We start from the raw sequence: 16,892 nt of genomic DNA, 5'->3' as shown, positions 1-16,892 counted from the left end.
TAGCTTTGGCACTCTTGGACCCAGAAGGCAGAATGAAGGGCTTTAAAGATGACAGGGTGTTTCCTCTACCCTACCTTTTCCATTGTCATTCCAAGGGCAGTAGGCCTAGATATTATCTTTCTGTTCTTTCTCCAAACTCCATTTTCCTACCAGACAGTGATAGCCGAAAATTTCAGAGCACTACTGTGTCATAATGGACCTTGTCTGCAGGAGACAGGCCTCTCAGCCTAGGGCATTCCTGTGTCATTGGGGACCCTGTATGCAGGAGACAGGTCTCTTGGGGCAGGTGAAATGTTGCCTGTACATTCTTTAAGTTACATGAGTGGGCTACAAGTAGTTTTTTATGTAAGGCGCACAACACATCATTCATCTAAAATGTGAGCCTCCTGATCCAATGTAAATGTTTGAGATTGAATATCTAATTCATAATTTAATTTCCAAAATTCTAGAGAAAGGTTTCATTTTGATGCTAGGGATTTTATTTTTATCAATTCAAATCACCAGAACACTAATCATTAGTGGAAAGCAAAGGTGACAGTCCTGTTAGAGAGCTAACTAATACTTCAGAGGTTCCAAAGGCTGTAGAGCTCTCACAGCATTACACAGACAGCATTCTTGCAGGTAGGAACAAAGACGTCCGAGACGAATGGGAGCTCATGGGTGGCTGTCAAGCACAGCTATCTCAGAAGTTGTAAATTTAGTAAAGAGATTTATAAAAACTGTCAGGAAAGGAAGAAGCGTGTTGCTCTGCCCCCTGTGACTTAAGTGCTATAAGAAAACTTGTGTCAGTTGAGTCTACATCTCTTTCTCAGCGTAACAGATTTATTTAATTTTAATTCCTGAATTTTGCATCCTCATTCCTCAGTTGAGCTATGGGAGAAAGGCCTCAGTTTGCTTATTTTGTGTGAAAGGTGACTTTATGATTTCAACACATTTTCTTTTTCAGAATCTCTAATATGGTTTTAGAAGAACTTTCTGTTCCATAGAAATCTGTGCATCAGGGAAATAATCACAATTTTAAATAAAACGGAAGCATTTGAAACCCAAAAATTCTTTTTAATAAGAGCTGTACGATCAATTGTTGAAATACAACCATTAGTATTTTTTACGTTTATGAGTTTCCTATTTGAAAGCGTATCTTTTTTTTTCCTCTGTAAGAGAATAGAGTGTTCCAGAGAGCTGATGAAGGATTTGCACACTTGTCTTGCCCAGGAAGTGCATTCTCCTTGTGTCTGCAGCACATGGGCAGCCTTTCATAGCATAAAAATACCTCCCAAAGAAGAGCAGGTACCTGCTGTCCCTAGTGCATGGGAAGACAGATGCACTCAAGAACCTGCAAGCATCTGAAAACACTGCATGTGTGTTTGTGAGACCTGTAGTGAAGTAGACTTGGCCATCCCTGGACAGTGAGGTCAGATGTGAATAAGTGTTGCAAGATCACATTGAATAGCATACACTACTGTTGGGAAATGTTTTCCTAAGGCCTGGACTCCACAAACTACGCACAGATAAGCCATTGCCTTAAAGGTCTTCTGGCCATTCACGTTTCAAATGTAAGTGGCCACTCAGTACTGATGGAAGGAAGGTATGTTTTATTATCATGGCACAAGATACACTGATCAGTTCCAGCAGGCTGAAGGGTCAGTGGGATGTTGTGTCCCCTCACCCTCATGACTACTGTGCTTTAGCACGGGGAGCAGGACAGTGTCCAAATCTCAGGGTTTGGGTGAAATGTAAGGATGGAGTTGGGAAGTTGCTGGTCAAAGGATGTAAAGTTCAGATGAACAGGGAATGACTTTGAGTACTGTTACCTGTAGCCTATGACACTCAGCAGTGTCCTACAAATAATGCAAAGGAACTTTAAGAAAGGGGAAGCATGTTTGAGGGTTTAAAAAGCTGAGATGGGTATTCAATGCCACAGTAAATTGATTTGTATTTTACAAGCACTGTAAATGCGAAGGATCCTGAAAGGTAGCCTGGAAAACTCCAGTGTATGGGCATAGAGCTCATGCGCGCGCATGAGTGGCCAATGAACGATACCCGCCCCTCCTCTCTCGGACTTAGCCACGCCCTTCATTAGTTCCTGAGGGGATTTTTCAGAACAGAGGTTATGGCAGTTTCACTATCCAATTCCAGTGAGTATGAGGGGAGCCCATGGAGTTTGAAATGACTCCTTTCTTCTCTCAGGGATGTGAGAAAAAATAAGAGAATTTGGGTTGGCTTAGTAGCACTATTTTGTGAGTCTTAGCTTGAGTTCCCTCGGGATGGAGACCAACTGCTTCTTTCCGAATCTTAGGGAAGTTGACCCGTTTTCTCCCAACTGTCCTTATGGCTCCTTCCTCCATCTCCTGCTTGGGGCCTCTGTGGACTCTCATTTGCTGCATCAGCACATGAAGGTTCCCTGACTTGGCACCTCCTTATGCTGAACATCAGCAGACTCCATACTGAGTAGGATTTGGGAGTACAGCTGTTAATACCAATAATTATGTAACCCTACTCGATGCCCTCTTAGAGCACGCCGCAGAAAAATAGATTGAAAAAGTGAACAAAAATATAAACATCATGTGTGGTAATGGCTTCCAAGCAAAGAATCTGAACCTTACAGCAGCCCCACCTAAGATTTATGAACAGGAAACCGGGAAGGGGAATGACATTTGAAGTGTAAGTAAAGAAATGTATCTAATAAAAAATTAAAAAAACAAAAAAAGACAAACAAAGAGGTCTATGCTGTGAATATAATCAGAAAGATGATCTTATCTGCCTCTTGTGTGTGTGTGTGTGTGTGCGTGTGTGTGTGTGTGTGTGTGTGTGTGTGTGTGTGTGTGTTTTACCTTGACTTCCGTAGTCAATGGAGTTCAGATAACTGTAGGAATGCATTTTATGGTTTAGAGGCACTGATAGGATCATTCCTTTACTTATGCTCCCCCTACTAGTTTTCTCACACATATCTCATCAAGATTTAAGCTGTTATGCATCCATAAAACTTAATGCTTACTGAATCATTTTAACTTTCCTATTCTTTTCATCTTCATTAATATTCCTGGTACCTAAATAATACAATCCTGTCAAAGGTGTTACAAATTTAGCTGGTAGACTGATACGCCTCTTAAAACACATGACTTAGGAAACAAGCTAACCTACATTATGGCTGATTGGTGCATTGCAAAACAGATTAATTCTAAATTAAATATATTAGACTATTTAAAATAGTCCTGCTTTAATATTTGTAATCATATCAAACTTTAAATATGGGATTATAAAGCCTGTGATTTGACTGTACTATACTGCATTCTCCATATAGATTTTTACATGAATTACTGAAAATTTCTTGGCAAAAACTTATTATGTGAGCACCTTTATAACTAATACCACTGGGGCTTTTCCATTTAATGGTTATGTGAACCGTATGTTTAAATACAGGTAAAAGGAGATTTACACTTAGCAGCCAACTAAGTAACCTGGATGTAGTCACTTATATTCACTGAGTAGTTGCTTGTAGAAGGGAGCGCAAACTGCAGATCAGGTATTTCAAGGAGCTCTCTTGGTATAAACTTAGCCCTAGCTAATTTGGCCATAGGGAATTCATGGTCCTTCTGATACTTGATCAGTCCAAGCCAAACTTCCTACACAAAAGTTCAGGATGCAGTTCCTCCTGTCTCTATGTCTTTTTTTTTTATTAACTTAAGTATTTCTTATTTACATTTCGATTGTTATTCCCTCTACAGGTTTCTGAGCCAACATCCCCCTAGCCCCTCCCACTCCCCTTCTCTATGGGTGTTCCCCTCCCCATCCTCCACCATTACCACCCTCCCCCCAACAATCACATTCACTGGGGGGTTCAGTCTTGGCAGGACCAAGGGCTTCCCTTTCCACTGGTGCTCTTACTAGGCTATTCATTGCTACCTATGAGGTTGGAGCCCAGGGTCAGTCCATGTATAGTCTTTGGGAAGTGGCTTAGTCCCTGGAAGCTCTGGTTGCTTGGCATTGTTGTTCACATGGGGTCTCGAGCCCCTCGAGCTCTTTTAGTCCTTTCTCTGATCTTATCTGCCTCTTAAAATTCAGTTTTTAGCAGGTGTGCTTCCTGACCAAAGAAGTCAGATGAGTGCATGAGCATCCCCTTCAAGGACAAGGCTTGGATTCCCAGGAGCAGACAAGGAACTCTGTGGGCATACTCCAAGGAATCTGGTGAGAACCACAGCCAGCATTTTGGATCTTTGCAAATTTGCCTAACCTCTATTCTGGCAACTAGTGCTACATTCCTTAGGGAGAGCACAGCTCTGCCTGCTTCAAGCTCAAGCTTAGCTATCGGGAAGCTTCCCCCTGGGACTGGACCTTGGCACCTAACTCAGGACCACTTTACCTCACCTTGAGAGATAGACTTCCATCCACCCCAAGATAGACAAGACTTCCATCCACCCCACGACAGAGCTGGGGTTAGAGCAGCGACTTTCAGGCTCTGGAGCACACCAAGAATGCACACTCCAGTGTTTGTGGGCTGCAGGCAGAACTGAGCAGAGGTTTCTGTTGGCTTCCGTTTGGAGGACTGGGGTCCAAGAGTTGGCTCCAGTTCTCCTCCGTTTGTAGGTAGCTGGTTCCTCTTGGTGCCCTGTGGTCTCTCTCTGCCTCTTCAAGTGTCTGTGACTTTAGGGTCCCTTTCATAAGGACACCAATGTCATTACAAGAGAGACCACCTTTCAGGTTTCCTTGAATGGATCACGTGGAAGGCATTGTCTTTAAGTGTCACCTACTAAGTGCTAGGGACTTCATCCTTCACCATATTAATTGCTTTACAACTTGTCCAAGTGAAGGTAGTGAAGAGAGACTCATAGGGTCAGAGCATACCTGACAGAACTATCTCACCATGCCCCATTCTAATTGGACCAGACTTTGTAAATGTGTCCCAGGTCTTTCTGGCACTGCTGTCCATCATTGTTCTCACAGTATAGCTCTGTCATTAACGGGGGGAAACTGAACAAAAGGCATCTCCTCAGAAAGGAAGAACAAGGCAGTCGACTTTTAGATGGAATCCTGTTATAAATGGCAGAGACCCTAAGGAATCTGCTAAAGTTGAGCACTCAACAGTGAGTTATACAAGACCAATGAATATAAGCTCTGTCAGCAGAAATAAAGCATTTCTATATCCTAGCAGTAAACAAAACAAAATAGGGGAAAATTTCTATGTTGTACACCAACTTTTATAAAAATCAAAAATATTTTGTAAATAATTTGGCCAAACACACACTAAACTTTTAACTATAGCTTCTATTTTTGTTTGAAATCTAGGAAGTAAGTAAATTTCATCAAAATATTGCAGAATAATTCATAATCAACTGAATACATTTAGAAATCAACAGTATAGAACTCATAGGTTTTCATTACTCAGTATATAACTCACAGGTTTTCAAACTCATACCGTGGGTTTTCTTTACCAATCAGAGTTTAGAAGTGCAGATAATGCTGTCTCCAGGTAGTCACATATACTCTGTGAGAAGATTCAGAGAGTTAATTCTCTAACAGGAGGGTCCACATCCCAATCTGGAGACAGAATTCCCTTCAAGAGGGTCTAAATCACCTGCAGGTATGAGTAGCCCCCTCAGAGGAAGGACTGAATCTCCTGCAGGCGAGAATGACAAAAATGAGAGGATCCAGAGGAGGAGGGACTTATTTTCTTCTCTGATGAGACTGGAGCACCAGCAGGAATTTGACTCTGTAGTCTGAGAGATTATTTTCAGCATGATGTTCTGAGTTCCCTGAATCCACAGCTGGAGCACCGAGCCACCATCAGGAACACTGCACCTGGACCAGTTGTCTAAGGGAATTAAATACGAATTTCACTTCTTTGGCTTACAAAATCCCACCATGCTCTAGCTTCCTTCCAACATCCACCTTTCATTGCCCACCATCTCAGCTTCTCCCACAGAGCCTGGCTGCAGGTTAAAGAAAAAAAGGTAGTTGAATTGGAAACAGAAAATGCTGTTCTGTCCCTGAGACTGGCATAGGTAATCTCTGTCCTGTAGACTGATTGACTGATGAGACACATGTGAGTGTTTGCTTTGCATAGTCTACTGCAGTTGCAAAAGATTAAAAGAACGGTAGCTTTCCTTTGATGGTTGGTCTGCTCCAGTGTGGTGCACATTTGGTGAGTCATCCATTAGTGGAACAGAGATTAATCCTAAATTTTTCATCCTCGTGATCAGACGTATTTAAGGAATAATCCATTAATGATACATCCATCAGTTGGGTCTGGACAACTTTGTTGTACTTTTTATGCATGATAAATTCATCCATATTAATTTTAATTAATCTATAGATATAGTAGTCACCTCCTACACCCAAAGACTTGGTCTAAATACGTGCAAACTCAGGTGATGAGATATGGTTTCTCAGACACCCCCACAGCATGCCACACTGCAGGGTGGATGCTGCACAGTTCAGATGCAGACGTTTCCTGTTTGGCTGAGTGTTCAGTGTACCCTTCACCTTCTCACAGGCTCTTCTGACACTCTTCTTACACAACCTCCACTGACACTCCCGTTGTTTATTTTCCTTGGATTTTTGTTTTTAAGTGTAGTGCTCTTTTTTCAGGGTCCCAATTCTTGAAGGCATTGTATCCCCTGCATATAAACAGTCTGCCTTGTCTTAAATTGGTACCTGTGTGTGTGTCTGTGTGTGTGTCTGTGTGTGTGTGTGTGTGTGTGTGTGTGTGTGTACAGCCACATATTTCATGATCCTACCCATAGCTGACCCACTCAGAACACATGCAGGAGGTGGGAACATGAAATAAAAATAAAGGAGTAAAATGCTAGGTGCAAGGGAGATAGGAGCAGAGCATCATGAGGAAGAGTCCAGAGTCCAGGGAGGCAGGGTGTGAAAGTACAGCAGCATCTTAAAGGGGCTGCCAGTTCTTAGGGTGTGGGGATCAGGTGTGTTAGGAGCACAGGAAGAAGTTGAATGTGATGAGCTTTCAAGTTTAAATACTGTCTGATCTCTGCAGTGCCATCACTGGAAAAGTGATGTAAGTAGTACCTAGTGCCCTAGTCAAATCACAGACACTTTCACTGTCAGATCCCAGTGTGCTGGGAACCCCTACCCTGGGAAGTCCTCGGGGGTGTAAGGAGCATGCACTGGTGTCCTTTGTGTTGTACTCACCATGAGTGAGGAAATATTTGTCTGCACCTCTTCTGGAAGCAGAGATAGTAAACATGGGTGACACTCCTGATAGCCTATCTGTATAAAGTTTTGGCTTCAGTGGTGTTAGCTCTCTGGCTAAAAGATCTAATCTAACAAGTCTTAAGATTTCACAGATGAGGGAATTATGAAAGCAGTTAACTGAAATACATACACTGCTATTCTGAATTTGAAACAGGCTTCAACCTGACACTCTTCTTCCTTACCCTCCCCAGACTTCTTTCTTTTGTCTACATACATTCCTAGTGGCGTCTCTGAGGACCCAATTCTGACTTGTGACTGGGCCTGGGTCATGCTCATGGGTTGGGGAAGTAACAGATGACTACACTGGGGCCCCTGTATCCATGTTGCAAATGAAGTTCCACAGCTCATGATTATAACTCTGGATACAGAACCCATTGCAAGAGATCCTCAGCTGAAATCACGGAACTCACGAGGGACTAAAGACCACTGACTTGCAACATGATGTTCATCTTTCTAAACCCCTCAACATTTCACCAAATAATCGGTATTCTAGAGTACCCCAGCACACACTGAGAAGTGTAGAGAGAAAGAATTTCATGTCTATGTTCCTCTGCCCATGAGAAAGAAGTTTCAGGACAGTAAATAGGTTTTGAGGGTAAGTTTCTCTTTTATAAACACCATTCTCTCTCTCTCTCTCTCTCTCTCTCTCTCTCTCTCTCTCTCTCTCTCTCTCTCTCTCTCTCTCCAGTTTAAAATTATTTATTTTTATTTCACATGCATTTGTGTTTTACCTGCATGTGCATCTGTGTGTGGCTGTCAGATATCTTAGGAATTTTGCGTGTGGGGGCAATTCCAGTTAAAACAGTCAGAACAAAGAGGAAATGCAGCATCAACAGTAGCAATCAGGTCCCTCTCCTTAGTACCCTGTGGATGTACCTGACCTTGGGGCTACAGTCTTCTTTGTGAATGCATGCCATGCATGCACTGCACTACAGCTGTGACGCTGGTGTCCTATGGCTTCCAGAGGAGCTGCATCTTGCCTTGTCTACAGAATACCTGCATCCAGCCCTGTCTCCAGGCAAGCATGCTGAGGACGAAACATTAGCCACATGTAAACAACATGGGATTTGTAAGTACACAAAGAATATGATTTCCTATGAAATCTGCAGTATAAAGGGAGGGTAGCATGAAGGAGAGAGATGCTATAGACTAGGACTCCAGTTACACAGTGGTTTCCATATGGATTTGTCAGTCATGACTAGGAAGGGTGCTGGGAACCTGTGCAGATTTGGACAAACACAAATGCTTTTCTGTAATGGGATCCAAGAGGAAAACAGGATCAGATGAAAGCTCCTTACCCAAGGATGACCTCTCTTCAGTGAGAAGGCCAGAGTTATGTGTGGCTTCCATCTCAAGACCTCGGGTCGAATGTGTGAGTCAGGTGTCCTTGTGCCTGCTGTTCTCCAGTGCTTTTAACAAGAAGGCTTCCTCCAAATTGGCAAGCTTGAGGGTGGCAAGCTCTGTCCCTGCTGTGGTTGGATTATGGTCATCCAACAAGGGTGTACATGAGTATACGTGCACTGTGTGTATTATGTAGGGCCCACAAAACCTGAAGAGGGTAAGATATTCTAGATCTTGAGTTGCACATGACTGTGAGCTGACTTGGAAATGTTGAAAACAAGTGAAGGTCCTCTGAAAGGCAGCCAGTGCTCTGAAATCCTGAGCTTTCTCTCTAGTTCCTGCTCTGTAGGTTTTCTCATGTCCTGTTGATTACTGTCTGCTCCACTAGCCTGTTCCACAGGAATCAGTCTTATGATTGTGTAGCATCACAACACCAAAAATACTTTAATCTCTGACTGGATGCCCTGAATGATTTTTACACGGGATAAAACTCGGCTACATTTGTGTTTGATTATTAACAGTGCCTCTGGAACTAAACTCAGATCATCAGCTATTCCTTTCACCTCTGAACCTTCTCAAAAGCTTACACTATATATTCCGTTCTGTCCTCAGTGTACCATATATTGCTATAATCACCAGTATTGTTAAAGCAAGCCAAAGGAGATTTATAAAATCTTCAGATTTTGAAATTTACATTCACACATAGCTTGTGCTACACATCATTAATCCCCCTTTCAGGAGAGAGAAGGTCTCTTTACTGTCCAAACCACCCTTGTGTACAGGGTGAGTTTTAGGACAGCTTCAGTTTGTGGTAACACTCTGTCTCAAATTAAGCACACAACAGCAACAACCCAACCACACTCACACAGAAACACATGCATGGAACACACACACACACACACACACACACACACACACACACACACAGAGCACTTTCCAGTTTCTACCCTTCCCATTCCTCAAGTGAGCATTCAGTGTAACTGTACTTTAATCTCACCTACCTCAGTCCTTCCAGTCTGTAGGCTTCTCTTAAACCCTCCGGAATTGGCAACTGACATCAGGCCGGTTTCTGCTTGCTGGTGGGGAAATTGGGTTGTGTTGCTTTGTTAATCTGTACTCCCTTAGCCATCTTCCCCAGGCCCTGAGAAGATTCCATTAACCTCCTTCAGAGTACTTCAGTGTTTTTAAATCATACTCAACAAAGTAAGAAACCATTTGGTTTGATTGCAGCATTTAGGATTGTGTTGAGTAGGTACCAGCAGAATGTACACTGTTTATGAAGTAGGTCTGTGAGTAAGGGCTAGGTGTAATTTTATCTGCTGAGTGAGTGTTTGCTCCCTATCGTTATCCATTTTGACTTCTGTCGTATATTTATTCCTATAGACTAAAGGGTTTGAGTTTGTGTTGGCTTCTTCTGTGATTTCAGTATCCAGCACCTCTGGACTTATCCTATAAGTATGACCAGATTAACAGGGCTGTTGATTTTCCATGGAGATGCTTGTTTACATTTTTACTTAATCCACATCTTATGTTCAAGTGGAGGGAGAGCAGCTTGCTGGCTCTGCAGCAACACACATTGACCCAGAGTGAAGGTTCTCTATGTTACTGATTCGAATTCCTGAATCATCATGACATTTTGCATGAGCTATCCTCCACTGTCTCGGGCATTTGAGTACTCCTTTCCCAGTTGGTGACTCTGTTTGGGAAGACTCAGGAGGTGTGCCCTTGCTGGAGAAAGAATGCCAGTGGGGCTGGACTTTGAGGTTTTAGTGCTCTGCACCACTCCCTGTGCACTGTCTGCTTTGTACTTGTGATTCCAGATGTGAGTCCTCTGCTTCCTGCTCCTTCCACTGTGCCCTGTAGTCATGGAACTTAACCTATGGTAACAGGTGGTCTGTGAAATAGGATCACTAATCGCCTACATGTTTTATAGTTTGCTGTGCTCATGGCATTTCTGTCACAGAAATACTAAGGTAACTAATGCAGAAGGGGATGTAATAGAGCAGACTCTTGCTCTGTGATACCTGACCATGCCAGGTTGTCCTTATTATTTGTTTTGGAAAATATGCAAGAATTCAGAACTTTGATCTAGAAGTGGCCCAGTGCTCTAAGAAGAGTTTAATGGGGTATACTGGCAGGAGCTTGGGAGTCAGGAGTGCCAAGACCTATCCAGAATGTGGAAGCCCACGACAAGGGGATTCAGAAGGCAATAATATTTGTAACTGGTCTGGGATAATTTGTATGATGGTTTTACAAAATGTGGCTTCTTTCCGACCACTTCGTAAAAACCTACCTGAGGCTAAATTAAAAAGTAATAAACAAATTTCTTCGATGAAAATTTGAAGAGAGCCCAGTATGGCCTCTGTTATACTGAGGTTATAGGACTTCAATGAAAAAGAGCAAATGGGGCAAATAGAAAAGCAAAATGTATAGTTTACAGAGAAAAGGACACTGGGAAGTTTAATATTATAGCCAATGCCTAGGCCAGAAGAGAGCCTGCAATTACTTAGGAGATTAGAACCTTAATATAAGGCCATGTCTCCTCAGGTGATGACATCACTCAATTAACCTTGTAATCTGTGGTAGAAAGTGACTTACTTAGTGTTTTCCTGCTATTAACAGACACCATGACCAATGCAAATCTTATAAGAAGAACACTGCTTTGGGTTTGGCTTACAAGTTCAGCAGTTTGCTTCATTATCATCAAGGTGGGAGCATGGCAGCATCTAGGCAGATATGGTACAGAAGGAGCTGGGTGCTCTACATCATCATCTGATAGATGACTTAAGAATGTAGGCTTGAAAGTATCCAGTTTCTAATCTGGGAAGGAGAACAGCAGGCCTGAGAGGAACAGGCCTCATGTTCAGAGGGATGTCCCATCTGTACATCGTTGGGAGAAGCTCAGAGAAGGTTAGTCAAACCTGTCTATCCAGTAGAGGTTAGTTAACTGTGGAAACTATCACTAACAGTAAAGGTAACTTTGAAGTCTGAGGAAGAGAAGGTTTGTTGCCATTGTTTGTGGACCATGCTTCAGAGGTGATGAGACACAGATAAACTGTGTCTTCGGTTCATGCCACTAAGAGTGCTACCTGAGCACTTCACATCTTAAGTTGTGTATGTTGTCAGGGCCCTTACACAAAGGTGATCTAGTGATAGTGTCTTGCTTTGTTTGTAGCAATCACATGAATTTAAATTCCCTACTTGTTCTTGTTCTTAAAAACTCACTGATTAGTTTTAGCTGAGACTCCTGGGAGACTTTTCTCCCACATGCTGTAAGTTTTAAAGATTTGGTGATTAACATAAATTACTATTCATAGGTGAATACAGGGCCCACACTGACCTCACCTTGCTATCTGGAACTGTTACTCCTGAGCCAAGGGTCTCAAGGGTCTCTGCCTCAGAAAGAAATGTGGTAAAGTGATTTCATAATCTATTCACATTCCTCGTGTCATCCAGAACATCTGCTAGAATGAGAGGATCCTACTCTGCTCAGGACAATGTAGATAATGATTCCCCAGGGGGAAAGAAAGGGCCACTACCTGCCTCTGTGGGACAGTCCCTGGTGTTCACTGTAATGTCACCCAACAGTCCCACCTTGAATCTGCTGTTCCACTTGAGCACGGAGACTCCCTTTTATTCTGGGAGATAAACAGGAGTCTCCAGCTAGGAACAGTGGTCCAAACATGAGGTTAAGTGAAGGCAGTGAGAATGGTGTATATACATTAAGGGTTTCTGATTGAATGATTCTGAACTTAATGTATTTCCTACTGGAGTCATCTGTAAGTGATATATAAGCTTTGTATTAAAATGTACCTTTAGGTCCAAGATTTTATGGTAGGTCAATGCCCTACTTTTTCTTAAAGATAATTTAAGAACTGCATAAAGAAGAGAAAATACTGATCAGAAAATGTTCCTAGGTGTACATGACTGGTTTACATGTGCATGTCTCTGTGCTCAGCTCCAAGAGCACACAATATGCATTAGAAAGTAGATGATAAGAACTCTCTCTCTCTCTCTTTTCTCTCTCTCTCTCTCTCTCTCTCTCTCTCTCTCTCTCTCTCTCTCTCTACCTCACTTTCGATCTCTCACTCTCTCATGGGTGTGTGTGTCTCTCTGTGTGTGTGTGCATGTGTTTATGAATCTGTGTCTGTCTGTCTGTCTGTCTGTCTCTCTCTCTCTTTCTCTCTCTAAGTGTGTGCATGTGTGTGTGTGTGTGTGTGTGTGTGTGTGTGTGTGTGTGACAAACTGAAGGTGAGCTCAAGGTCTGCATGCCCAGTTGGAACAAGGATCCCATGTTGATTGACTCCCACCTTGACAAGTATCTTGTTGTTGGTATGACCAGCATGTGACCATTGGGACAAGATAGAAGGATTTACAAAGCCAACAGTTTTGACCAATTTATGCGAATTAGGGCAGATTTGAGAGTACAATTAAGAGTTTTAAACTTTGTTTGAAAAAACTAAACAGTGTTCTTGGAAGAGTTTCTTTGGAGTAGACCGCCAAAGGCCAAATTTTATCTGATTGTTGGTGAGCACCTGTGGGTTTTTATGTTCCTAATGGAGTATCCCTTAGGTTTGGGTCAGACAATGTATGCCTTATTATTTCCACTGTTTTTAACATCTCAAATGATGTCCCACGTTCTAGGTGCCAATCCACAAATGCCCACTCCTACATCTTCTCCCTCCTCCCTCCATTTTGCCACTATGATGCTGCTCCAAAACTCACCCAACTTTTCGAAACCCACCACTTCAGCCTCCTCCTACGTTCGAGCATCACATCTCCACAGGACCAAGGGCCTTCCATCCCATTGGTTTCAAATAATGCCATCCTCTGATATATATCGGTTGGTGGTCTATTTTCTGGAAGCTCTGGGTCATCAGCCAGAATATATTGTTCTTCCTCTATTGCAGGACGTCCTCTGTCACAGGACATCCACTGTTTAAGCACCACCACTACCTCAGAAAGTCCACTGTCTGTGTGTCAACTCCACTGTTACAGGACCATAAGTGTCTCAGCACTTCAACTATCACAGCACTTCTACTATTCAGGAGCTCAAGAGTCTCAGCATCTCAAGTGTCACAGGACCTCCTTTGTCCAAGAACTGGACTGTCCAAGCAACACTACTATTGCGGGACCTCCACTGTCACAGGACTTCCACTGTAGGAGCACTACAACTGTCTCAGGACACCCACTGTCCTATAACCTCCACTATCCCAGGAATTCCACTGTCGTAGCACCACCCGTAGCAACTAAAGTGTTTCAGGACATCAACTGAAGCAAGATCTCCCATGATTCTGCAACTTCACTGCCACAGGATCTCTACAGTGACAGGAATACCCCTGTATCAGCAATTCCAATTTTGCAGCACCTCCACTGTAGCAGAACCTTCAATTGTGCAGCAGCTCCACTGTAGGTAGATTGACCTCCATGATCTCAGTGCATCGATTTTCAAAGGACCTTCACTGTCACAGAACCGGCGCTATTTCAGTGCCTCCACTGTCGCAGGACCTACCTCTTCACAGGATCTGCACTGTTGCAGCAACTGTAATTTCAATTTTTCAAAGTCATTGCTGTTTATATTTGAGGCTGAATGAAATGTGATGCTACTTTTGAAAGCATAAGAATTTGTTCTATAGCTCTTGTGATAAATGCCGTGTGTGCTTGGACCAGTAAACTATGGAAGACTTCATGAGCTCATACCACTCTCCACCTCACTTTGTGGAAGCTGGTGTTTTTAGAGTGTGATAAACTTCAGGTGAATGGATGCATTCAGCTGCACCACGCTCTACAGTGGGCTACACAGCCGTCATATTGAGTCCTTGCTGGGAAGAGAAGAAATCCAGAGGAGGGAGAAGGCTTGGGTTGGGGGAAGTATCATAAAATACTTAGAAGATATAAGAAGGTAAGAATTATGGGGAACTGGAAAACAGAGCCAGAGGAAGAATGAGCACAGAGCAAACTGGGAAGGACAAAGTACAAAGGCACTTGGGTTTTGCCATCTGCATGTTCTCTGGAAAATCTCCCTTGGCCTCATTTCTGGGAGAAAACTCTTCCTCCACCCCCTTGTAAGGTTTCATTCTTGAAGGAAAGCAGCAACACAACTTCATCAGTGAATTTCCCCATTGGAATTGGTTCATCCTTTAATGCCTCTGGGAAATCCCCAGATGGGGAATGTCCTGCTCTCTGCTGAAGGACAGCAGGAAAGTAGGTTGTCCTCTGTTTTCTCGTTGCTACAGCTCTTCCAAATGTGGCTTATTGGCGAGTGAAGACACAGGACACTTCTGGTGTGTATGTATGCTTTGTTCACTGTGGGTGTTGTCGGTAGTGTCCTGAAAAGAAGAAGGGCATGCCCAATGGCTCTTTGCTTCCTCTTTGACTAGCCTTATGATCATAGGGAGACACTAGGCCATTGGAAGATGAGGAGAACAATGTGTCTATGTTGTGTTCACTTCTATTCCTATTTAGTCGTAGAGGGAAATCAGCAAGGGTAGAGAAGGGGACCGTAACTGGACAAAGCTGCTGAGCCTGTGTTGTGAAGCAATTCCTGTGTATAACTTGATGTTACATTAAGCAATAGGATGCCATGTTCTGTTTATACCTTTTTGATGCAATGAATCTATAATATTTTACCTCAAACCTCAATATATTACGTTTCTTCCTCTTTTGGAGAATCTGGCATGAGAGGGATCACTTCTTCATAAGGATTTGTGAACCTCTTCCAGTTTTCATTGACCAGGGGTACATCATCACCTCTGTGACTGTCAGCCCATAGTTTGGATTTACTTTCAGTAATAGGCTAAGCTGTCTCTTCTGACAACCCACAGTGAGCAGGGTACACACCTGCTACAACTTGTCTTCTGAACTGTTGTATGTCAACAGAGTCAAATACAACAGTGAAATATAAGCCTACTCCTAAGATCCATATGTTGGTTTTTTTTTTTTGCACCACCATAAAGTTGTCCTAGGAAGAGATCAGGTGCACCAATAGGGTAAGCACCATGCTGCCAGTTCAGCATTTGCCCAGATTTGTCTTGAGTTGAAGGCCAAAGTCGATGCTTTTGACTTTTCTGTTCTTCTTTAACAAAATATAATCTGGTTTCAGGTCACTGTGAACTTATACAGTGCCCATAGCCATAGATAAAGCCTGCTAATATTTGCCTAAATATTTCCTTGGCTCCTTCCTCCTCTCGGTGAAAAGACTTTCAGATGTATTTGTAAAGCTGTAAAATTTCAACCAGTTTCACGATAAGTTATTAGAATTGTCTCAGACTCAATTGGAGAAGCAAGATGATGTTGGGGTGGATGAAAAACTTCATTATATTGCCATGGTCATGTTTGGCTGGCACCATTGCTTCTTCTTTGCATGCACTTTGATAACCCCTGTAGCAGAACTTCCACTGTCCCAGCACCTGAACTATCCCAAGACCTCCACAGTCAAAGGACCAATATTGTGGTAGGGCGTCTGTGGTCAGGCAACTCCTCTGTCTCAACCCTCCAAATTGCAAGACCTTTACGGGCACTGGAAGTCACTGTCCCTAAACTTCCACTGTTGGAGTACCTCAACTATAACAAGGACCTCTACTATTGTACAACCCCCTTGTCATAGCACGTCTATTGTTACAAAGTAGTCCACTGTCAAAGGACCTCCAGGGTCTCAATCTCTCCACTGTTACAGGATCTCTACTGTCTTAGGACCACTGCTGTTGGAGGACCTCCTGTCTCTCAGCAACTTCAGTTTGTTGGAGCTCTCCTATCAGAGGACATTTACATTTTCTGTACTTCCAGTGTCACAGCTGTTATAAGAACCTCCATTCTCACAGGACCTCCAGTGCGTCAGTACCTCCACTGTCCAAGGACTTTTATATTGTAGGACCTCTACTGTCCTACAGAATGTCCACTGTCACTAGATTTCCACTGTCACAACACCACAACCATTACAAGAACTGCAATTTTGGCATGACCTCCAGTGTTCCAGCCCCTCCAGTGTCATAGGACCTCCACTATCCCAGGACGTCCACTGTCTCACCAAGGCCAATTTAAAGGACCTCTACTATAACAGGTTATCCACTGTAGCTGGACTTACACTGTTGCAGTACCTCAACTGTTGCAGGACCAACAAGGTTGCAGGACATAGACACTCTCAGCAGCTAGAATTTGCAGGACCTCTACTGGCACACAAATTCCACAGTTGCTGGAGCTCCACTGTCACTGCAAATGCACTGTCTCATGATATTCACTGTTGCTGGACCAGTAGTGTGGCAGCACATCCATTTTTGCCAAGCCCCTCCACTGAGGCAAGACTTCCACTTTTGTAGCACCTTCACTGTCCAAGCAAACCA

The 16,892-nt window shown here is 43.1% G+C and overlaps 1 long non-coding RNA gene across 1 annotated transcript; it reads left to right on the top strand.

Annotated features, from left to right (window-relative positions):
* Positions 1-2,028: 2,028 nt before the first annotated feature.
* On the top strand, positions 2,029-15,959 carry LOC134478887 (uncharacterized). The gene is made up of 3 exons (XR_015646132.1): positions 2,029-2,135; positions 4,063-4,185; positions 13,464-15,959. It is a non-coding gene; the product is annotated as an uncharacterized LOC134478887 (long non-coding RNA).
* The last annotated feature ends 933 nt before the right edge of the window (positions 15,960-16,892 follow it).

Source organism: Rattus norvegicus, chromosome 1 (genome assembly GCF_021556685.1).
Source record: "Rattus norvegicus strain SHRSP/BbbUtx chromosome 1, alternate assembly SHRSP_T2T, whole genome shotgun sequence".
Taxonomy (NCBI): domain Eukaryota; kingdom Metazoa; phylum Chordata; class Mammalia; order Rodentia; family Muridae; genus Rattus; species Rattus norvegicus.
Note: the sequence above shows the minus strand (reverse complement) of the source record. Positions and strands in the feature narration are given on the sequence as shown.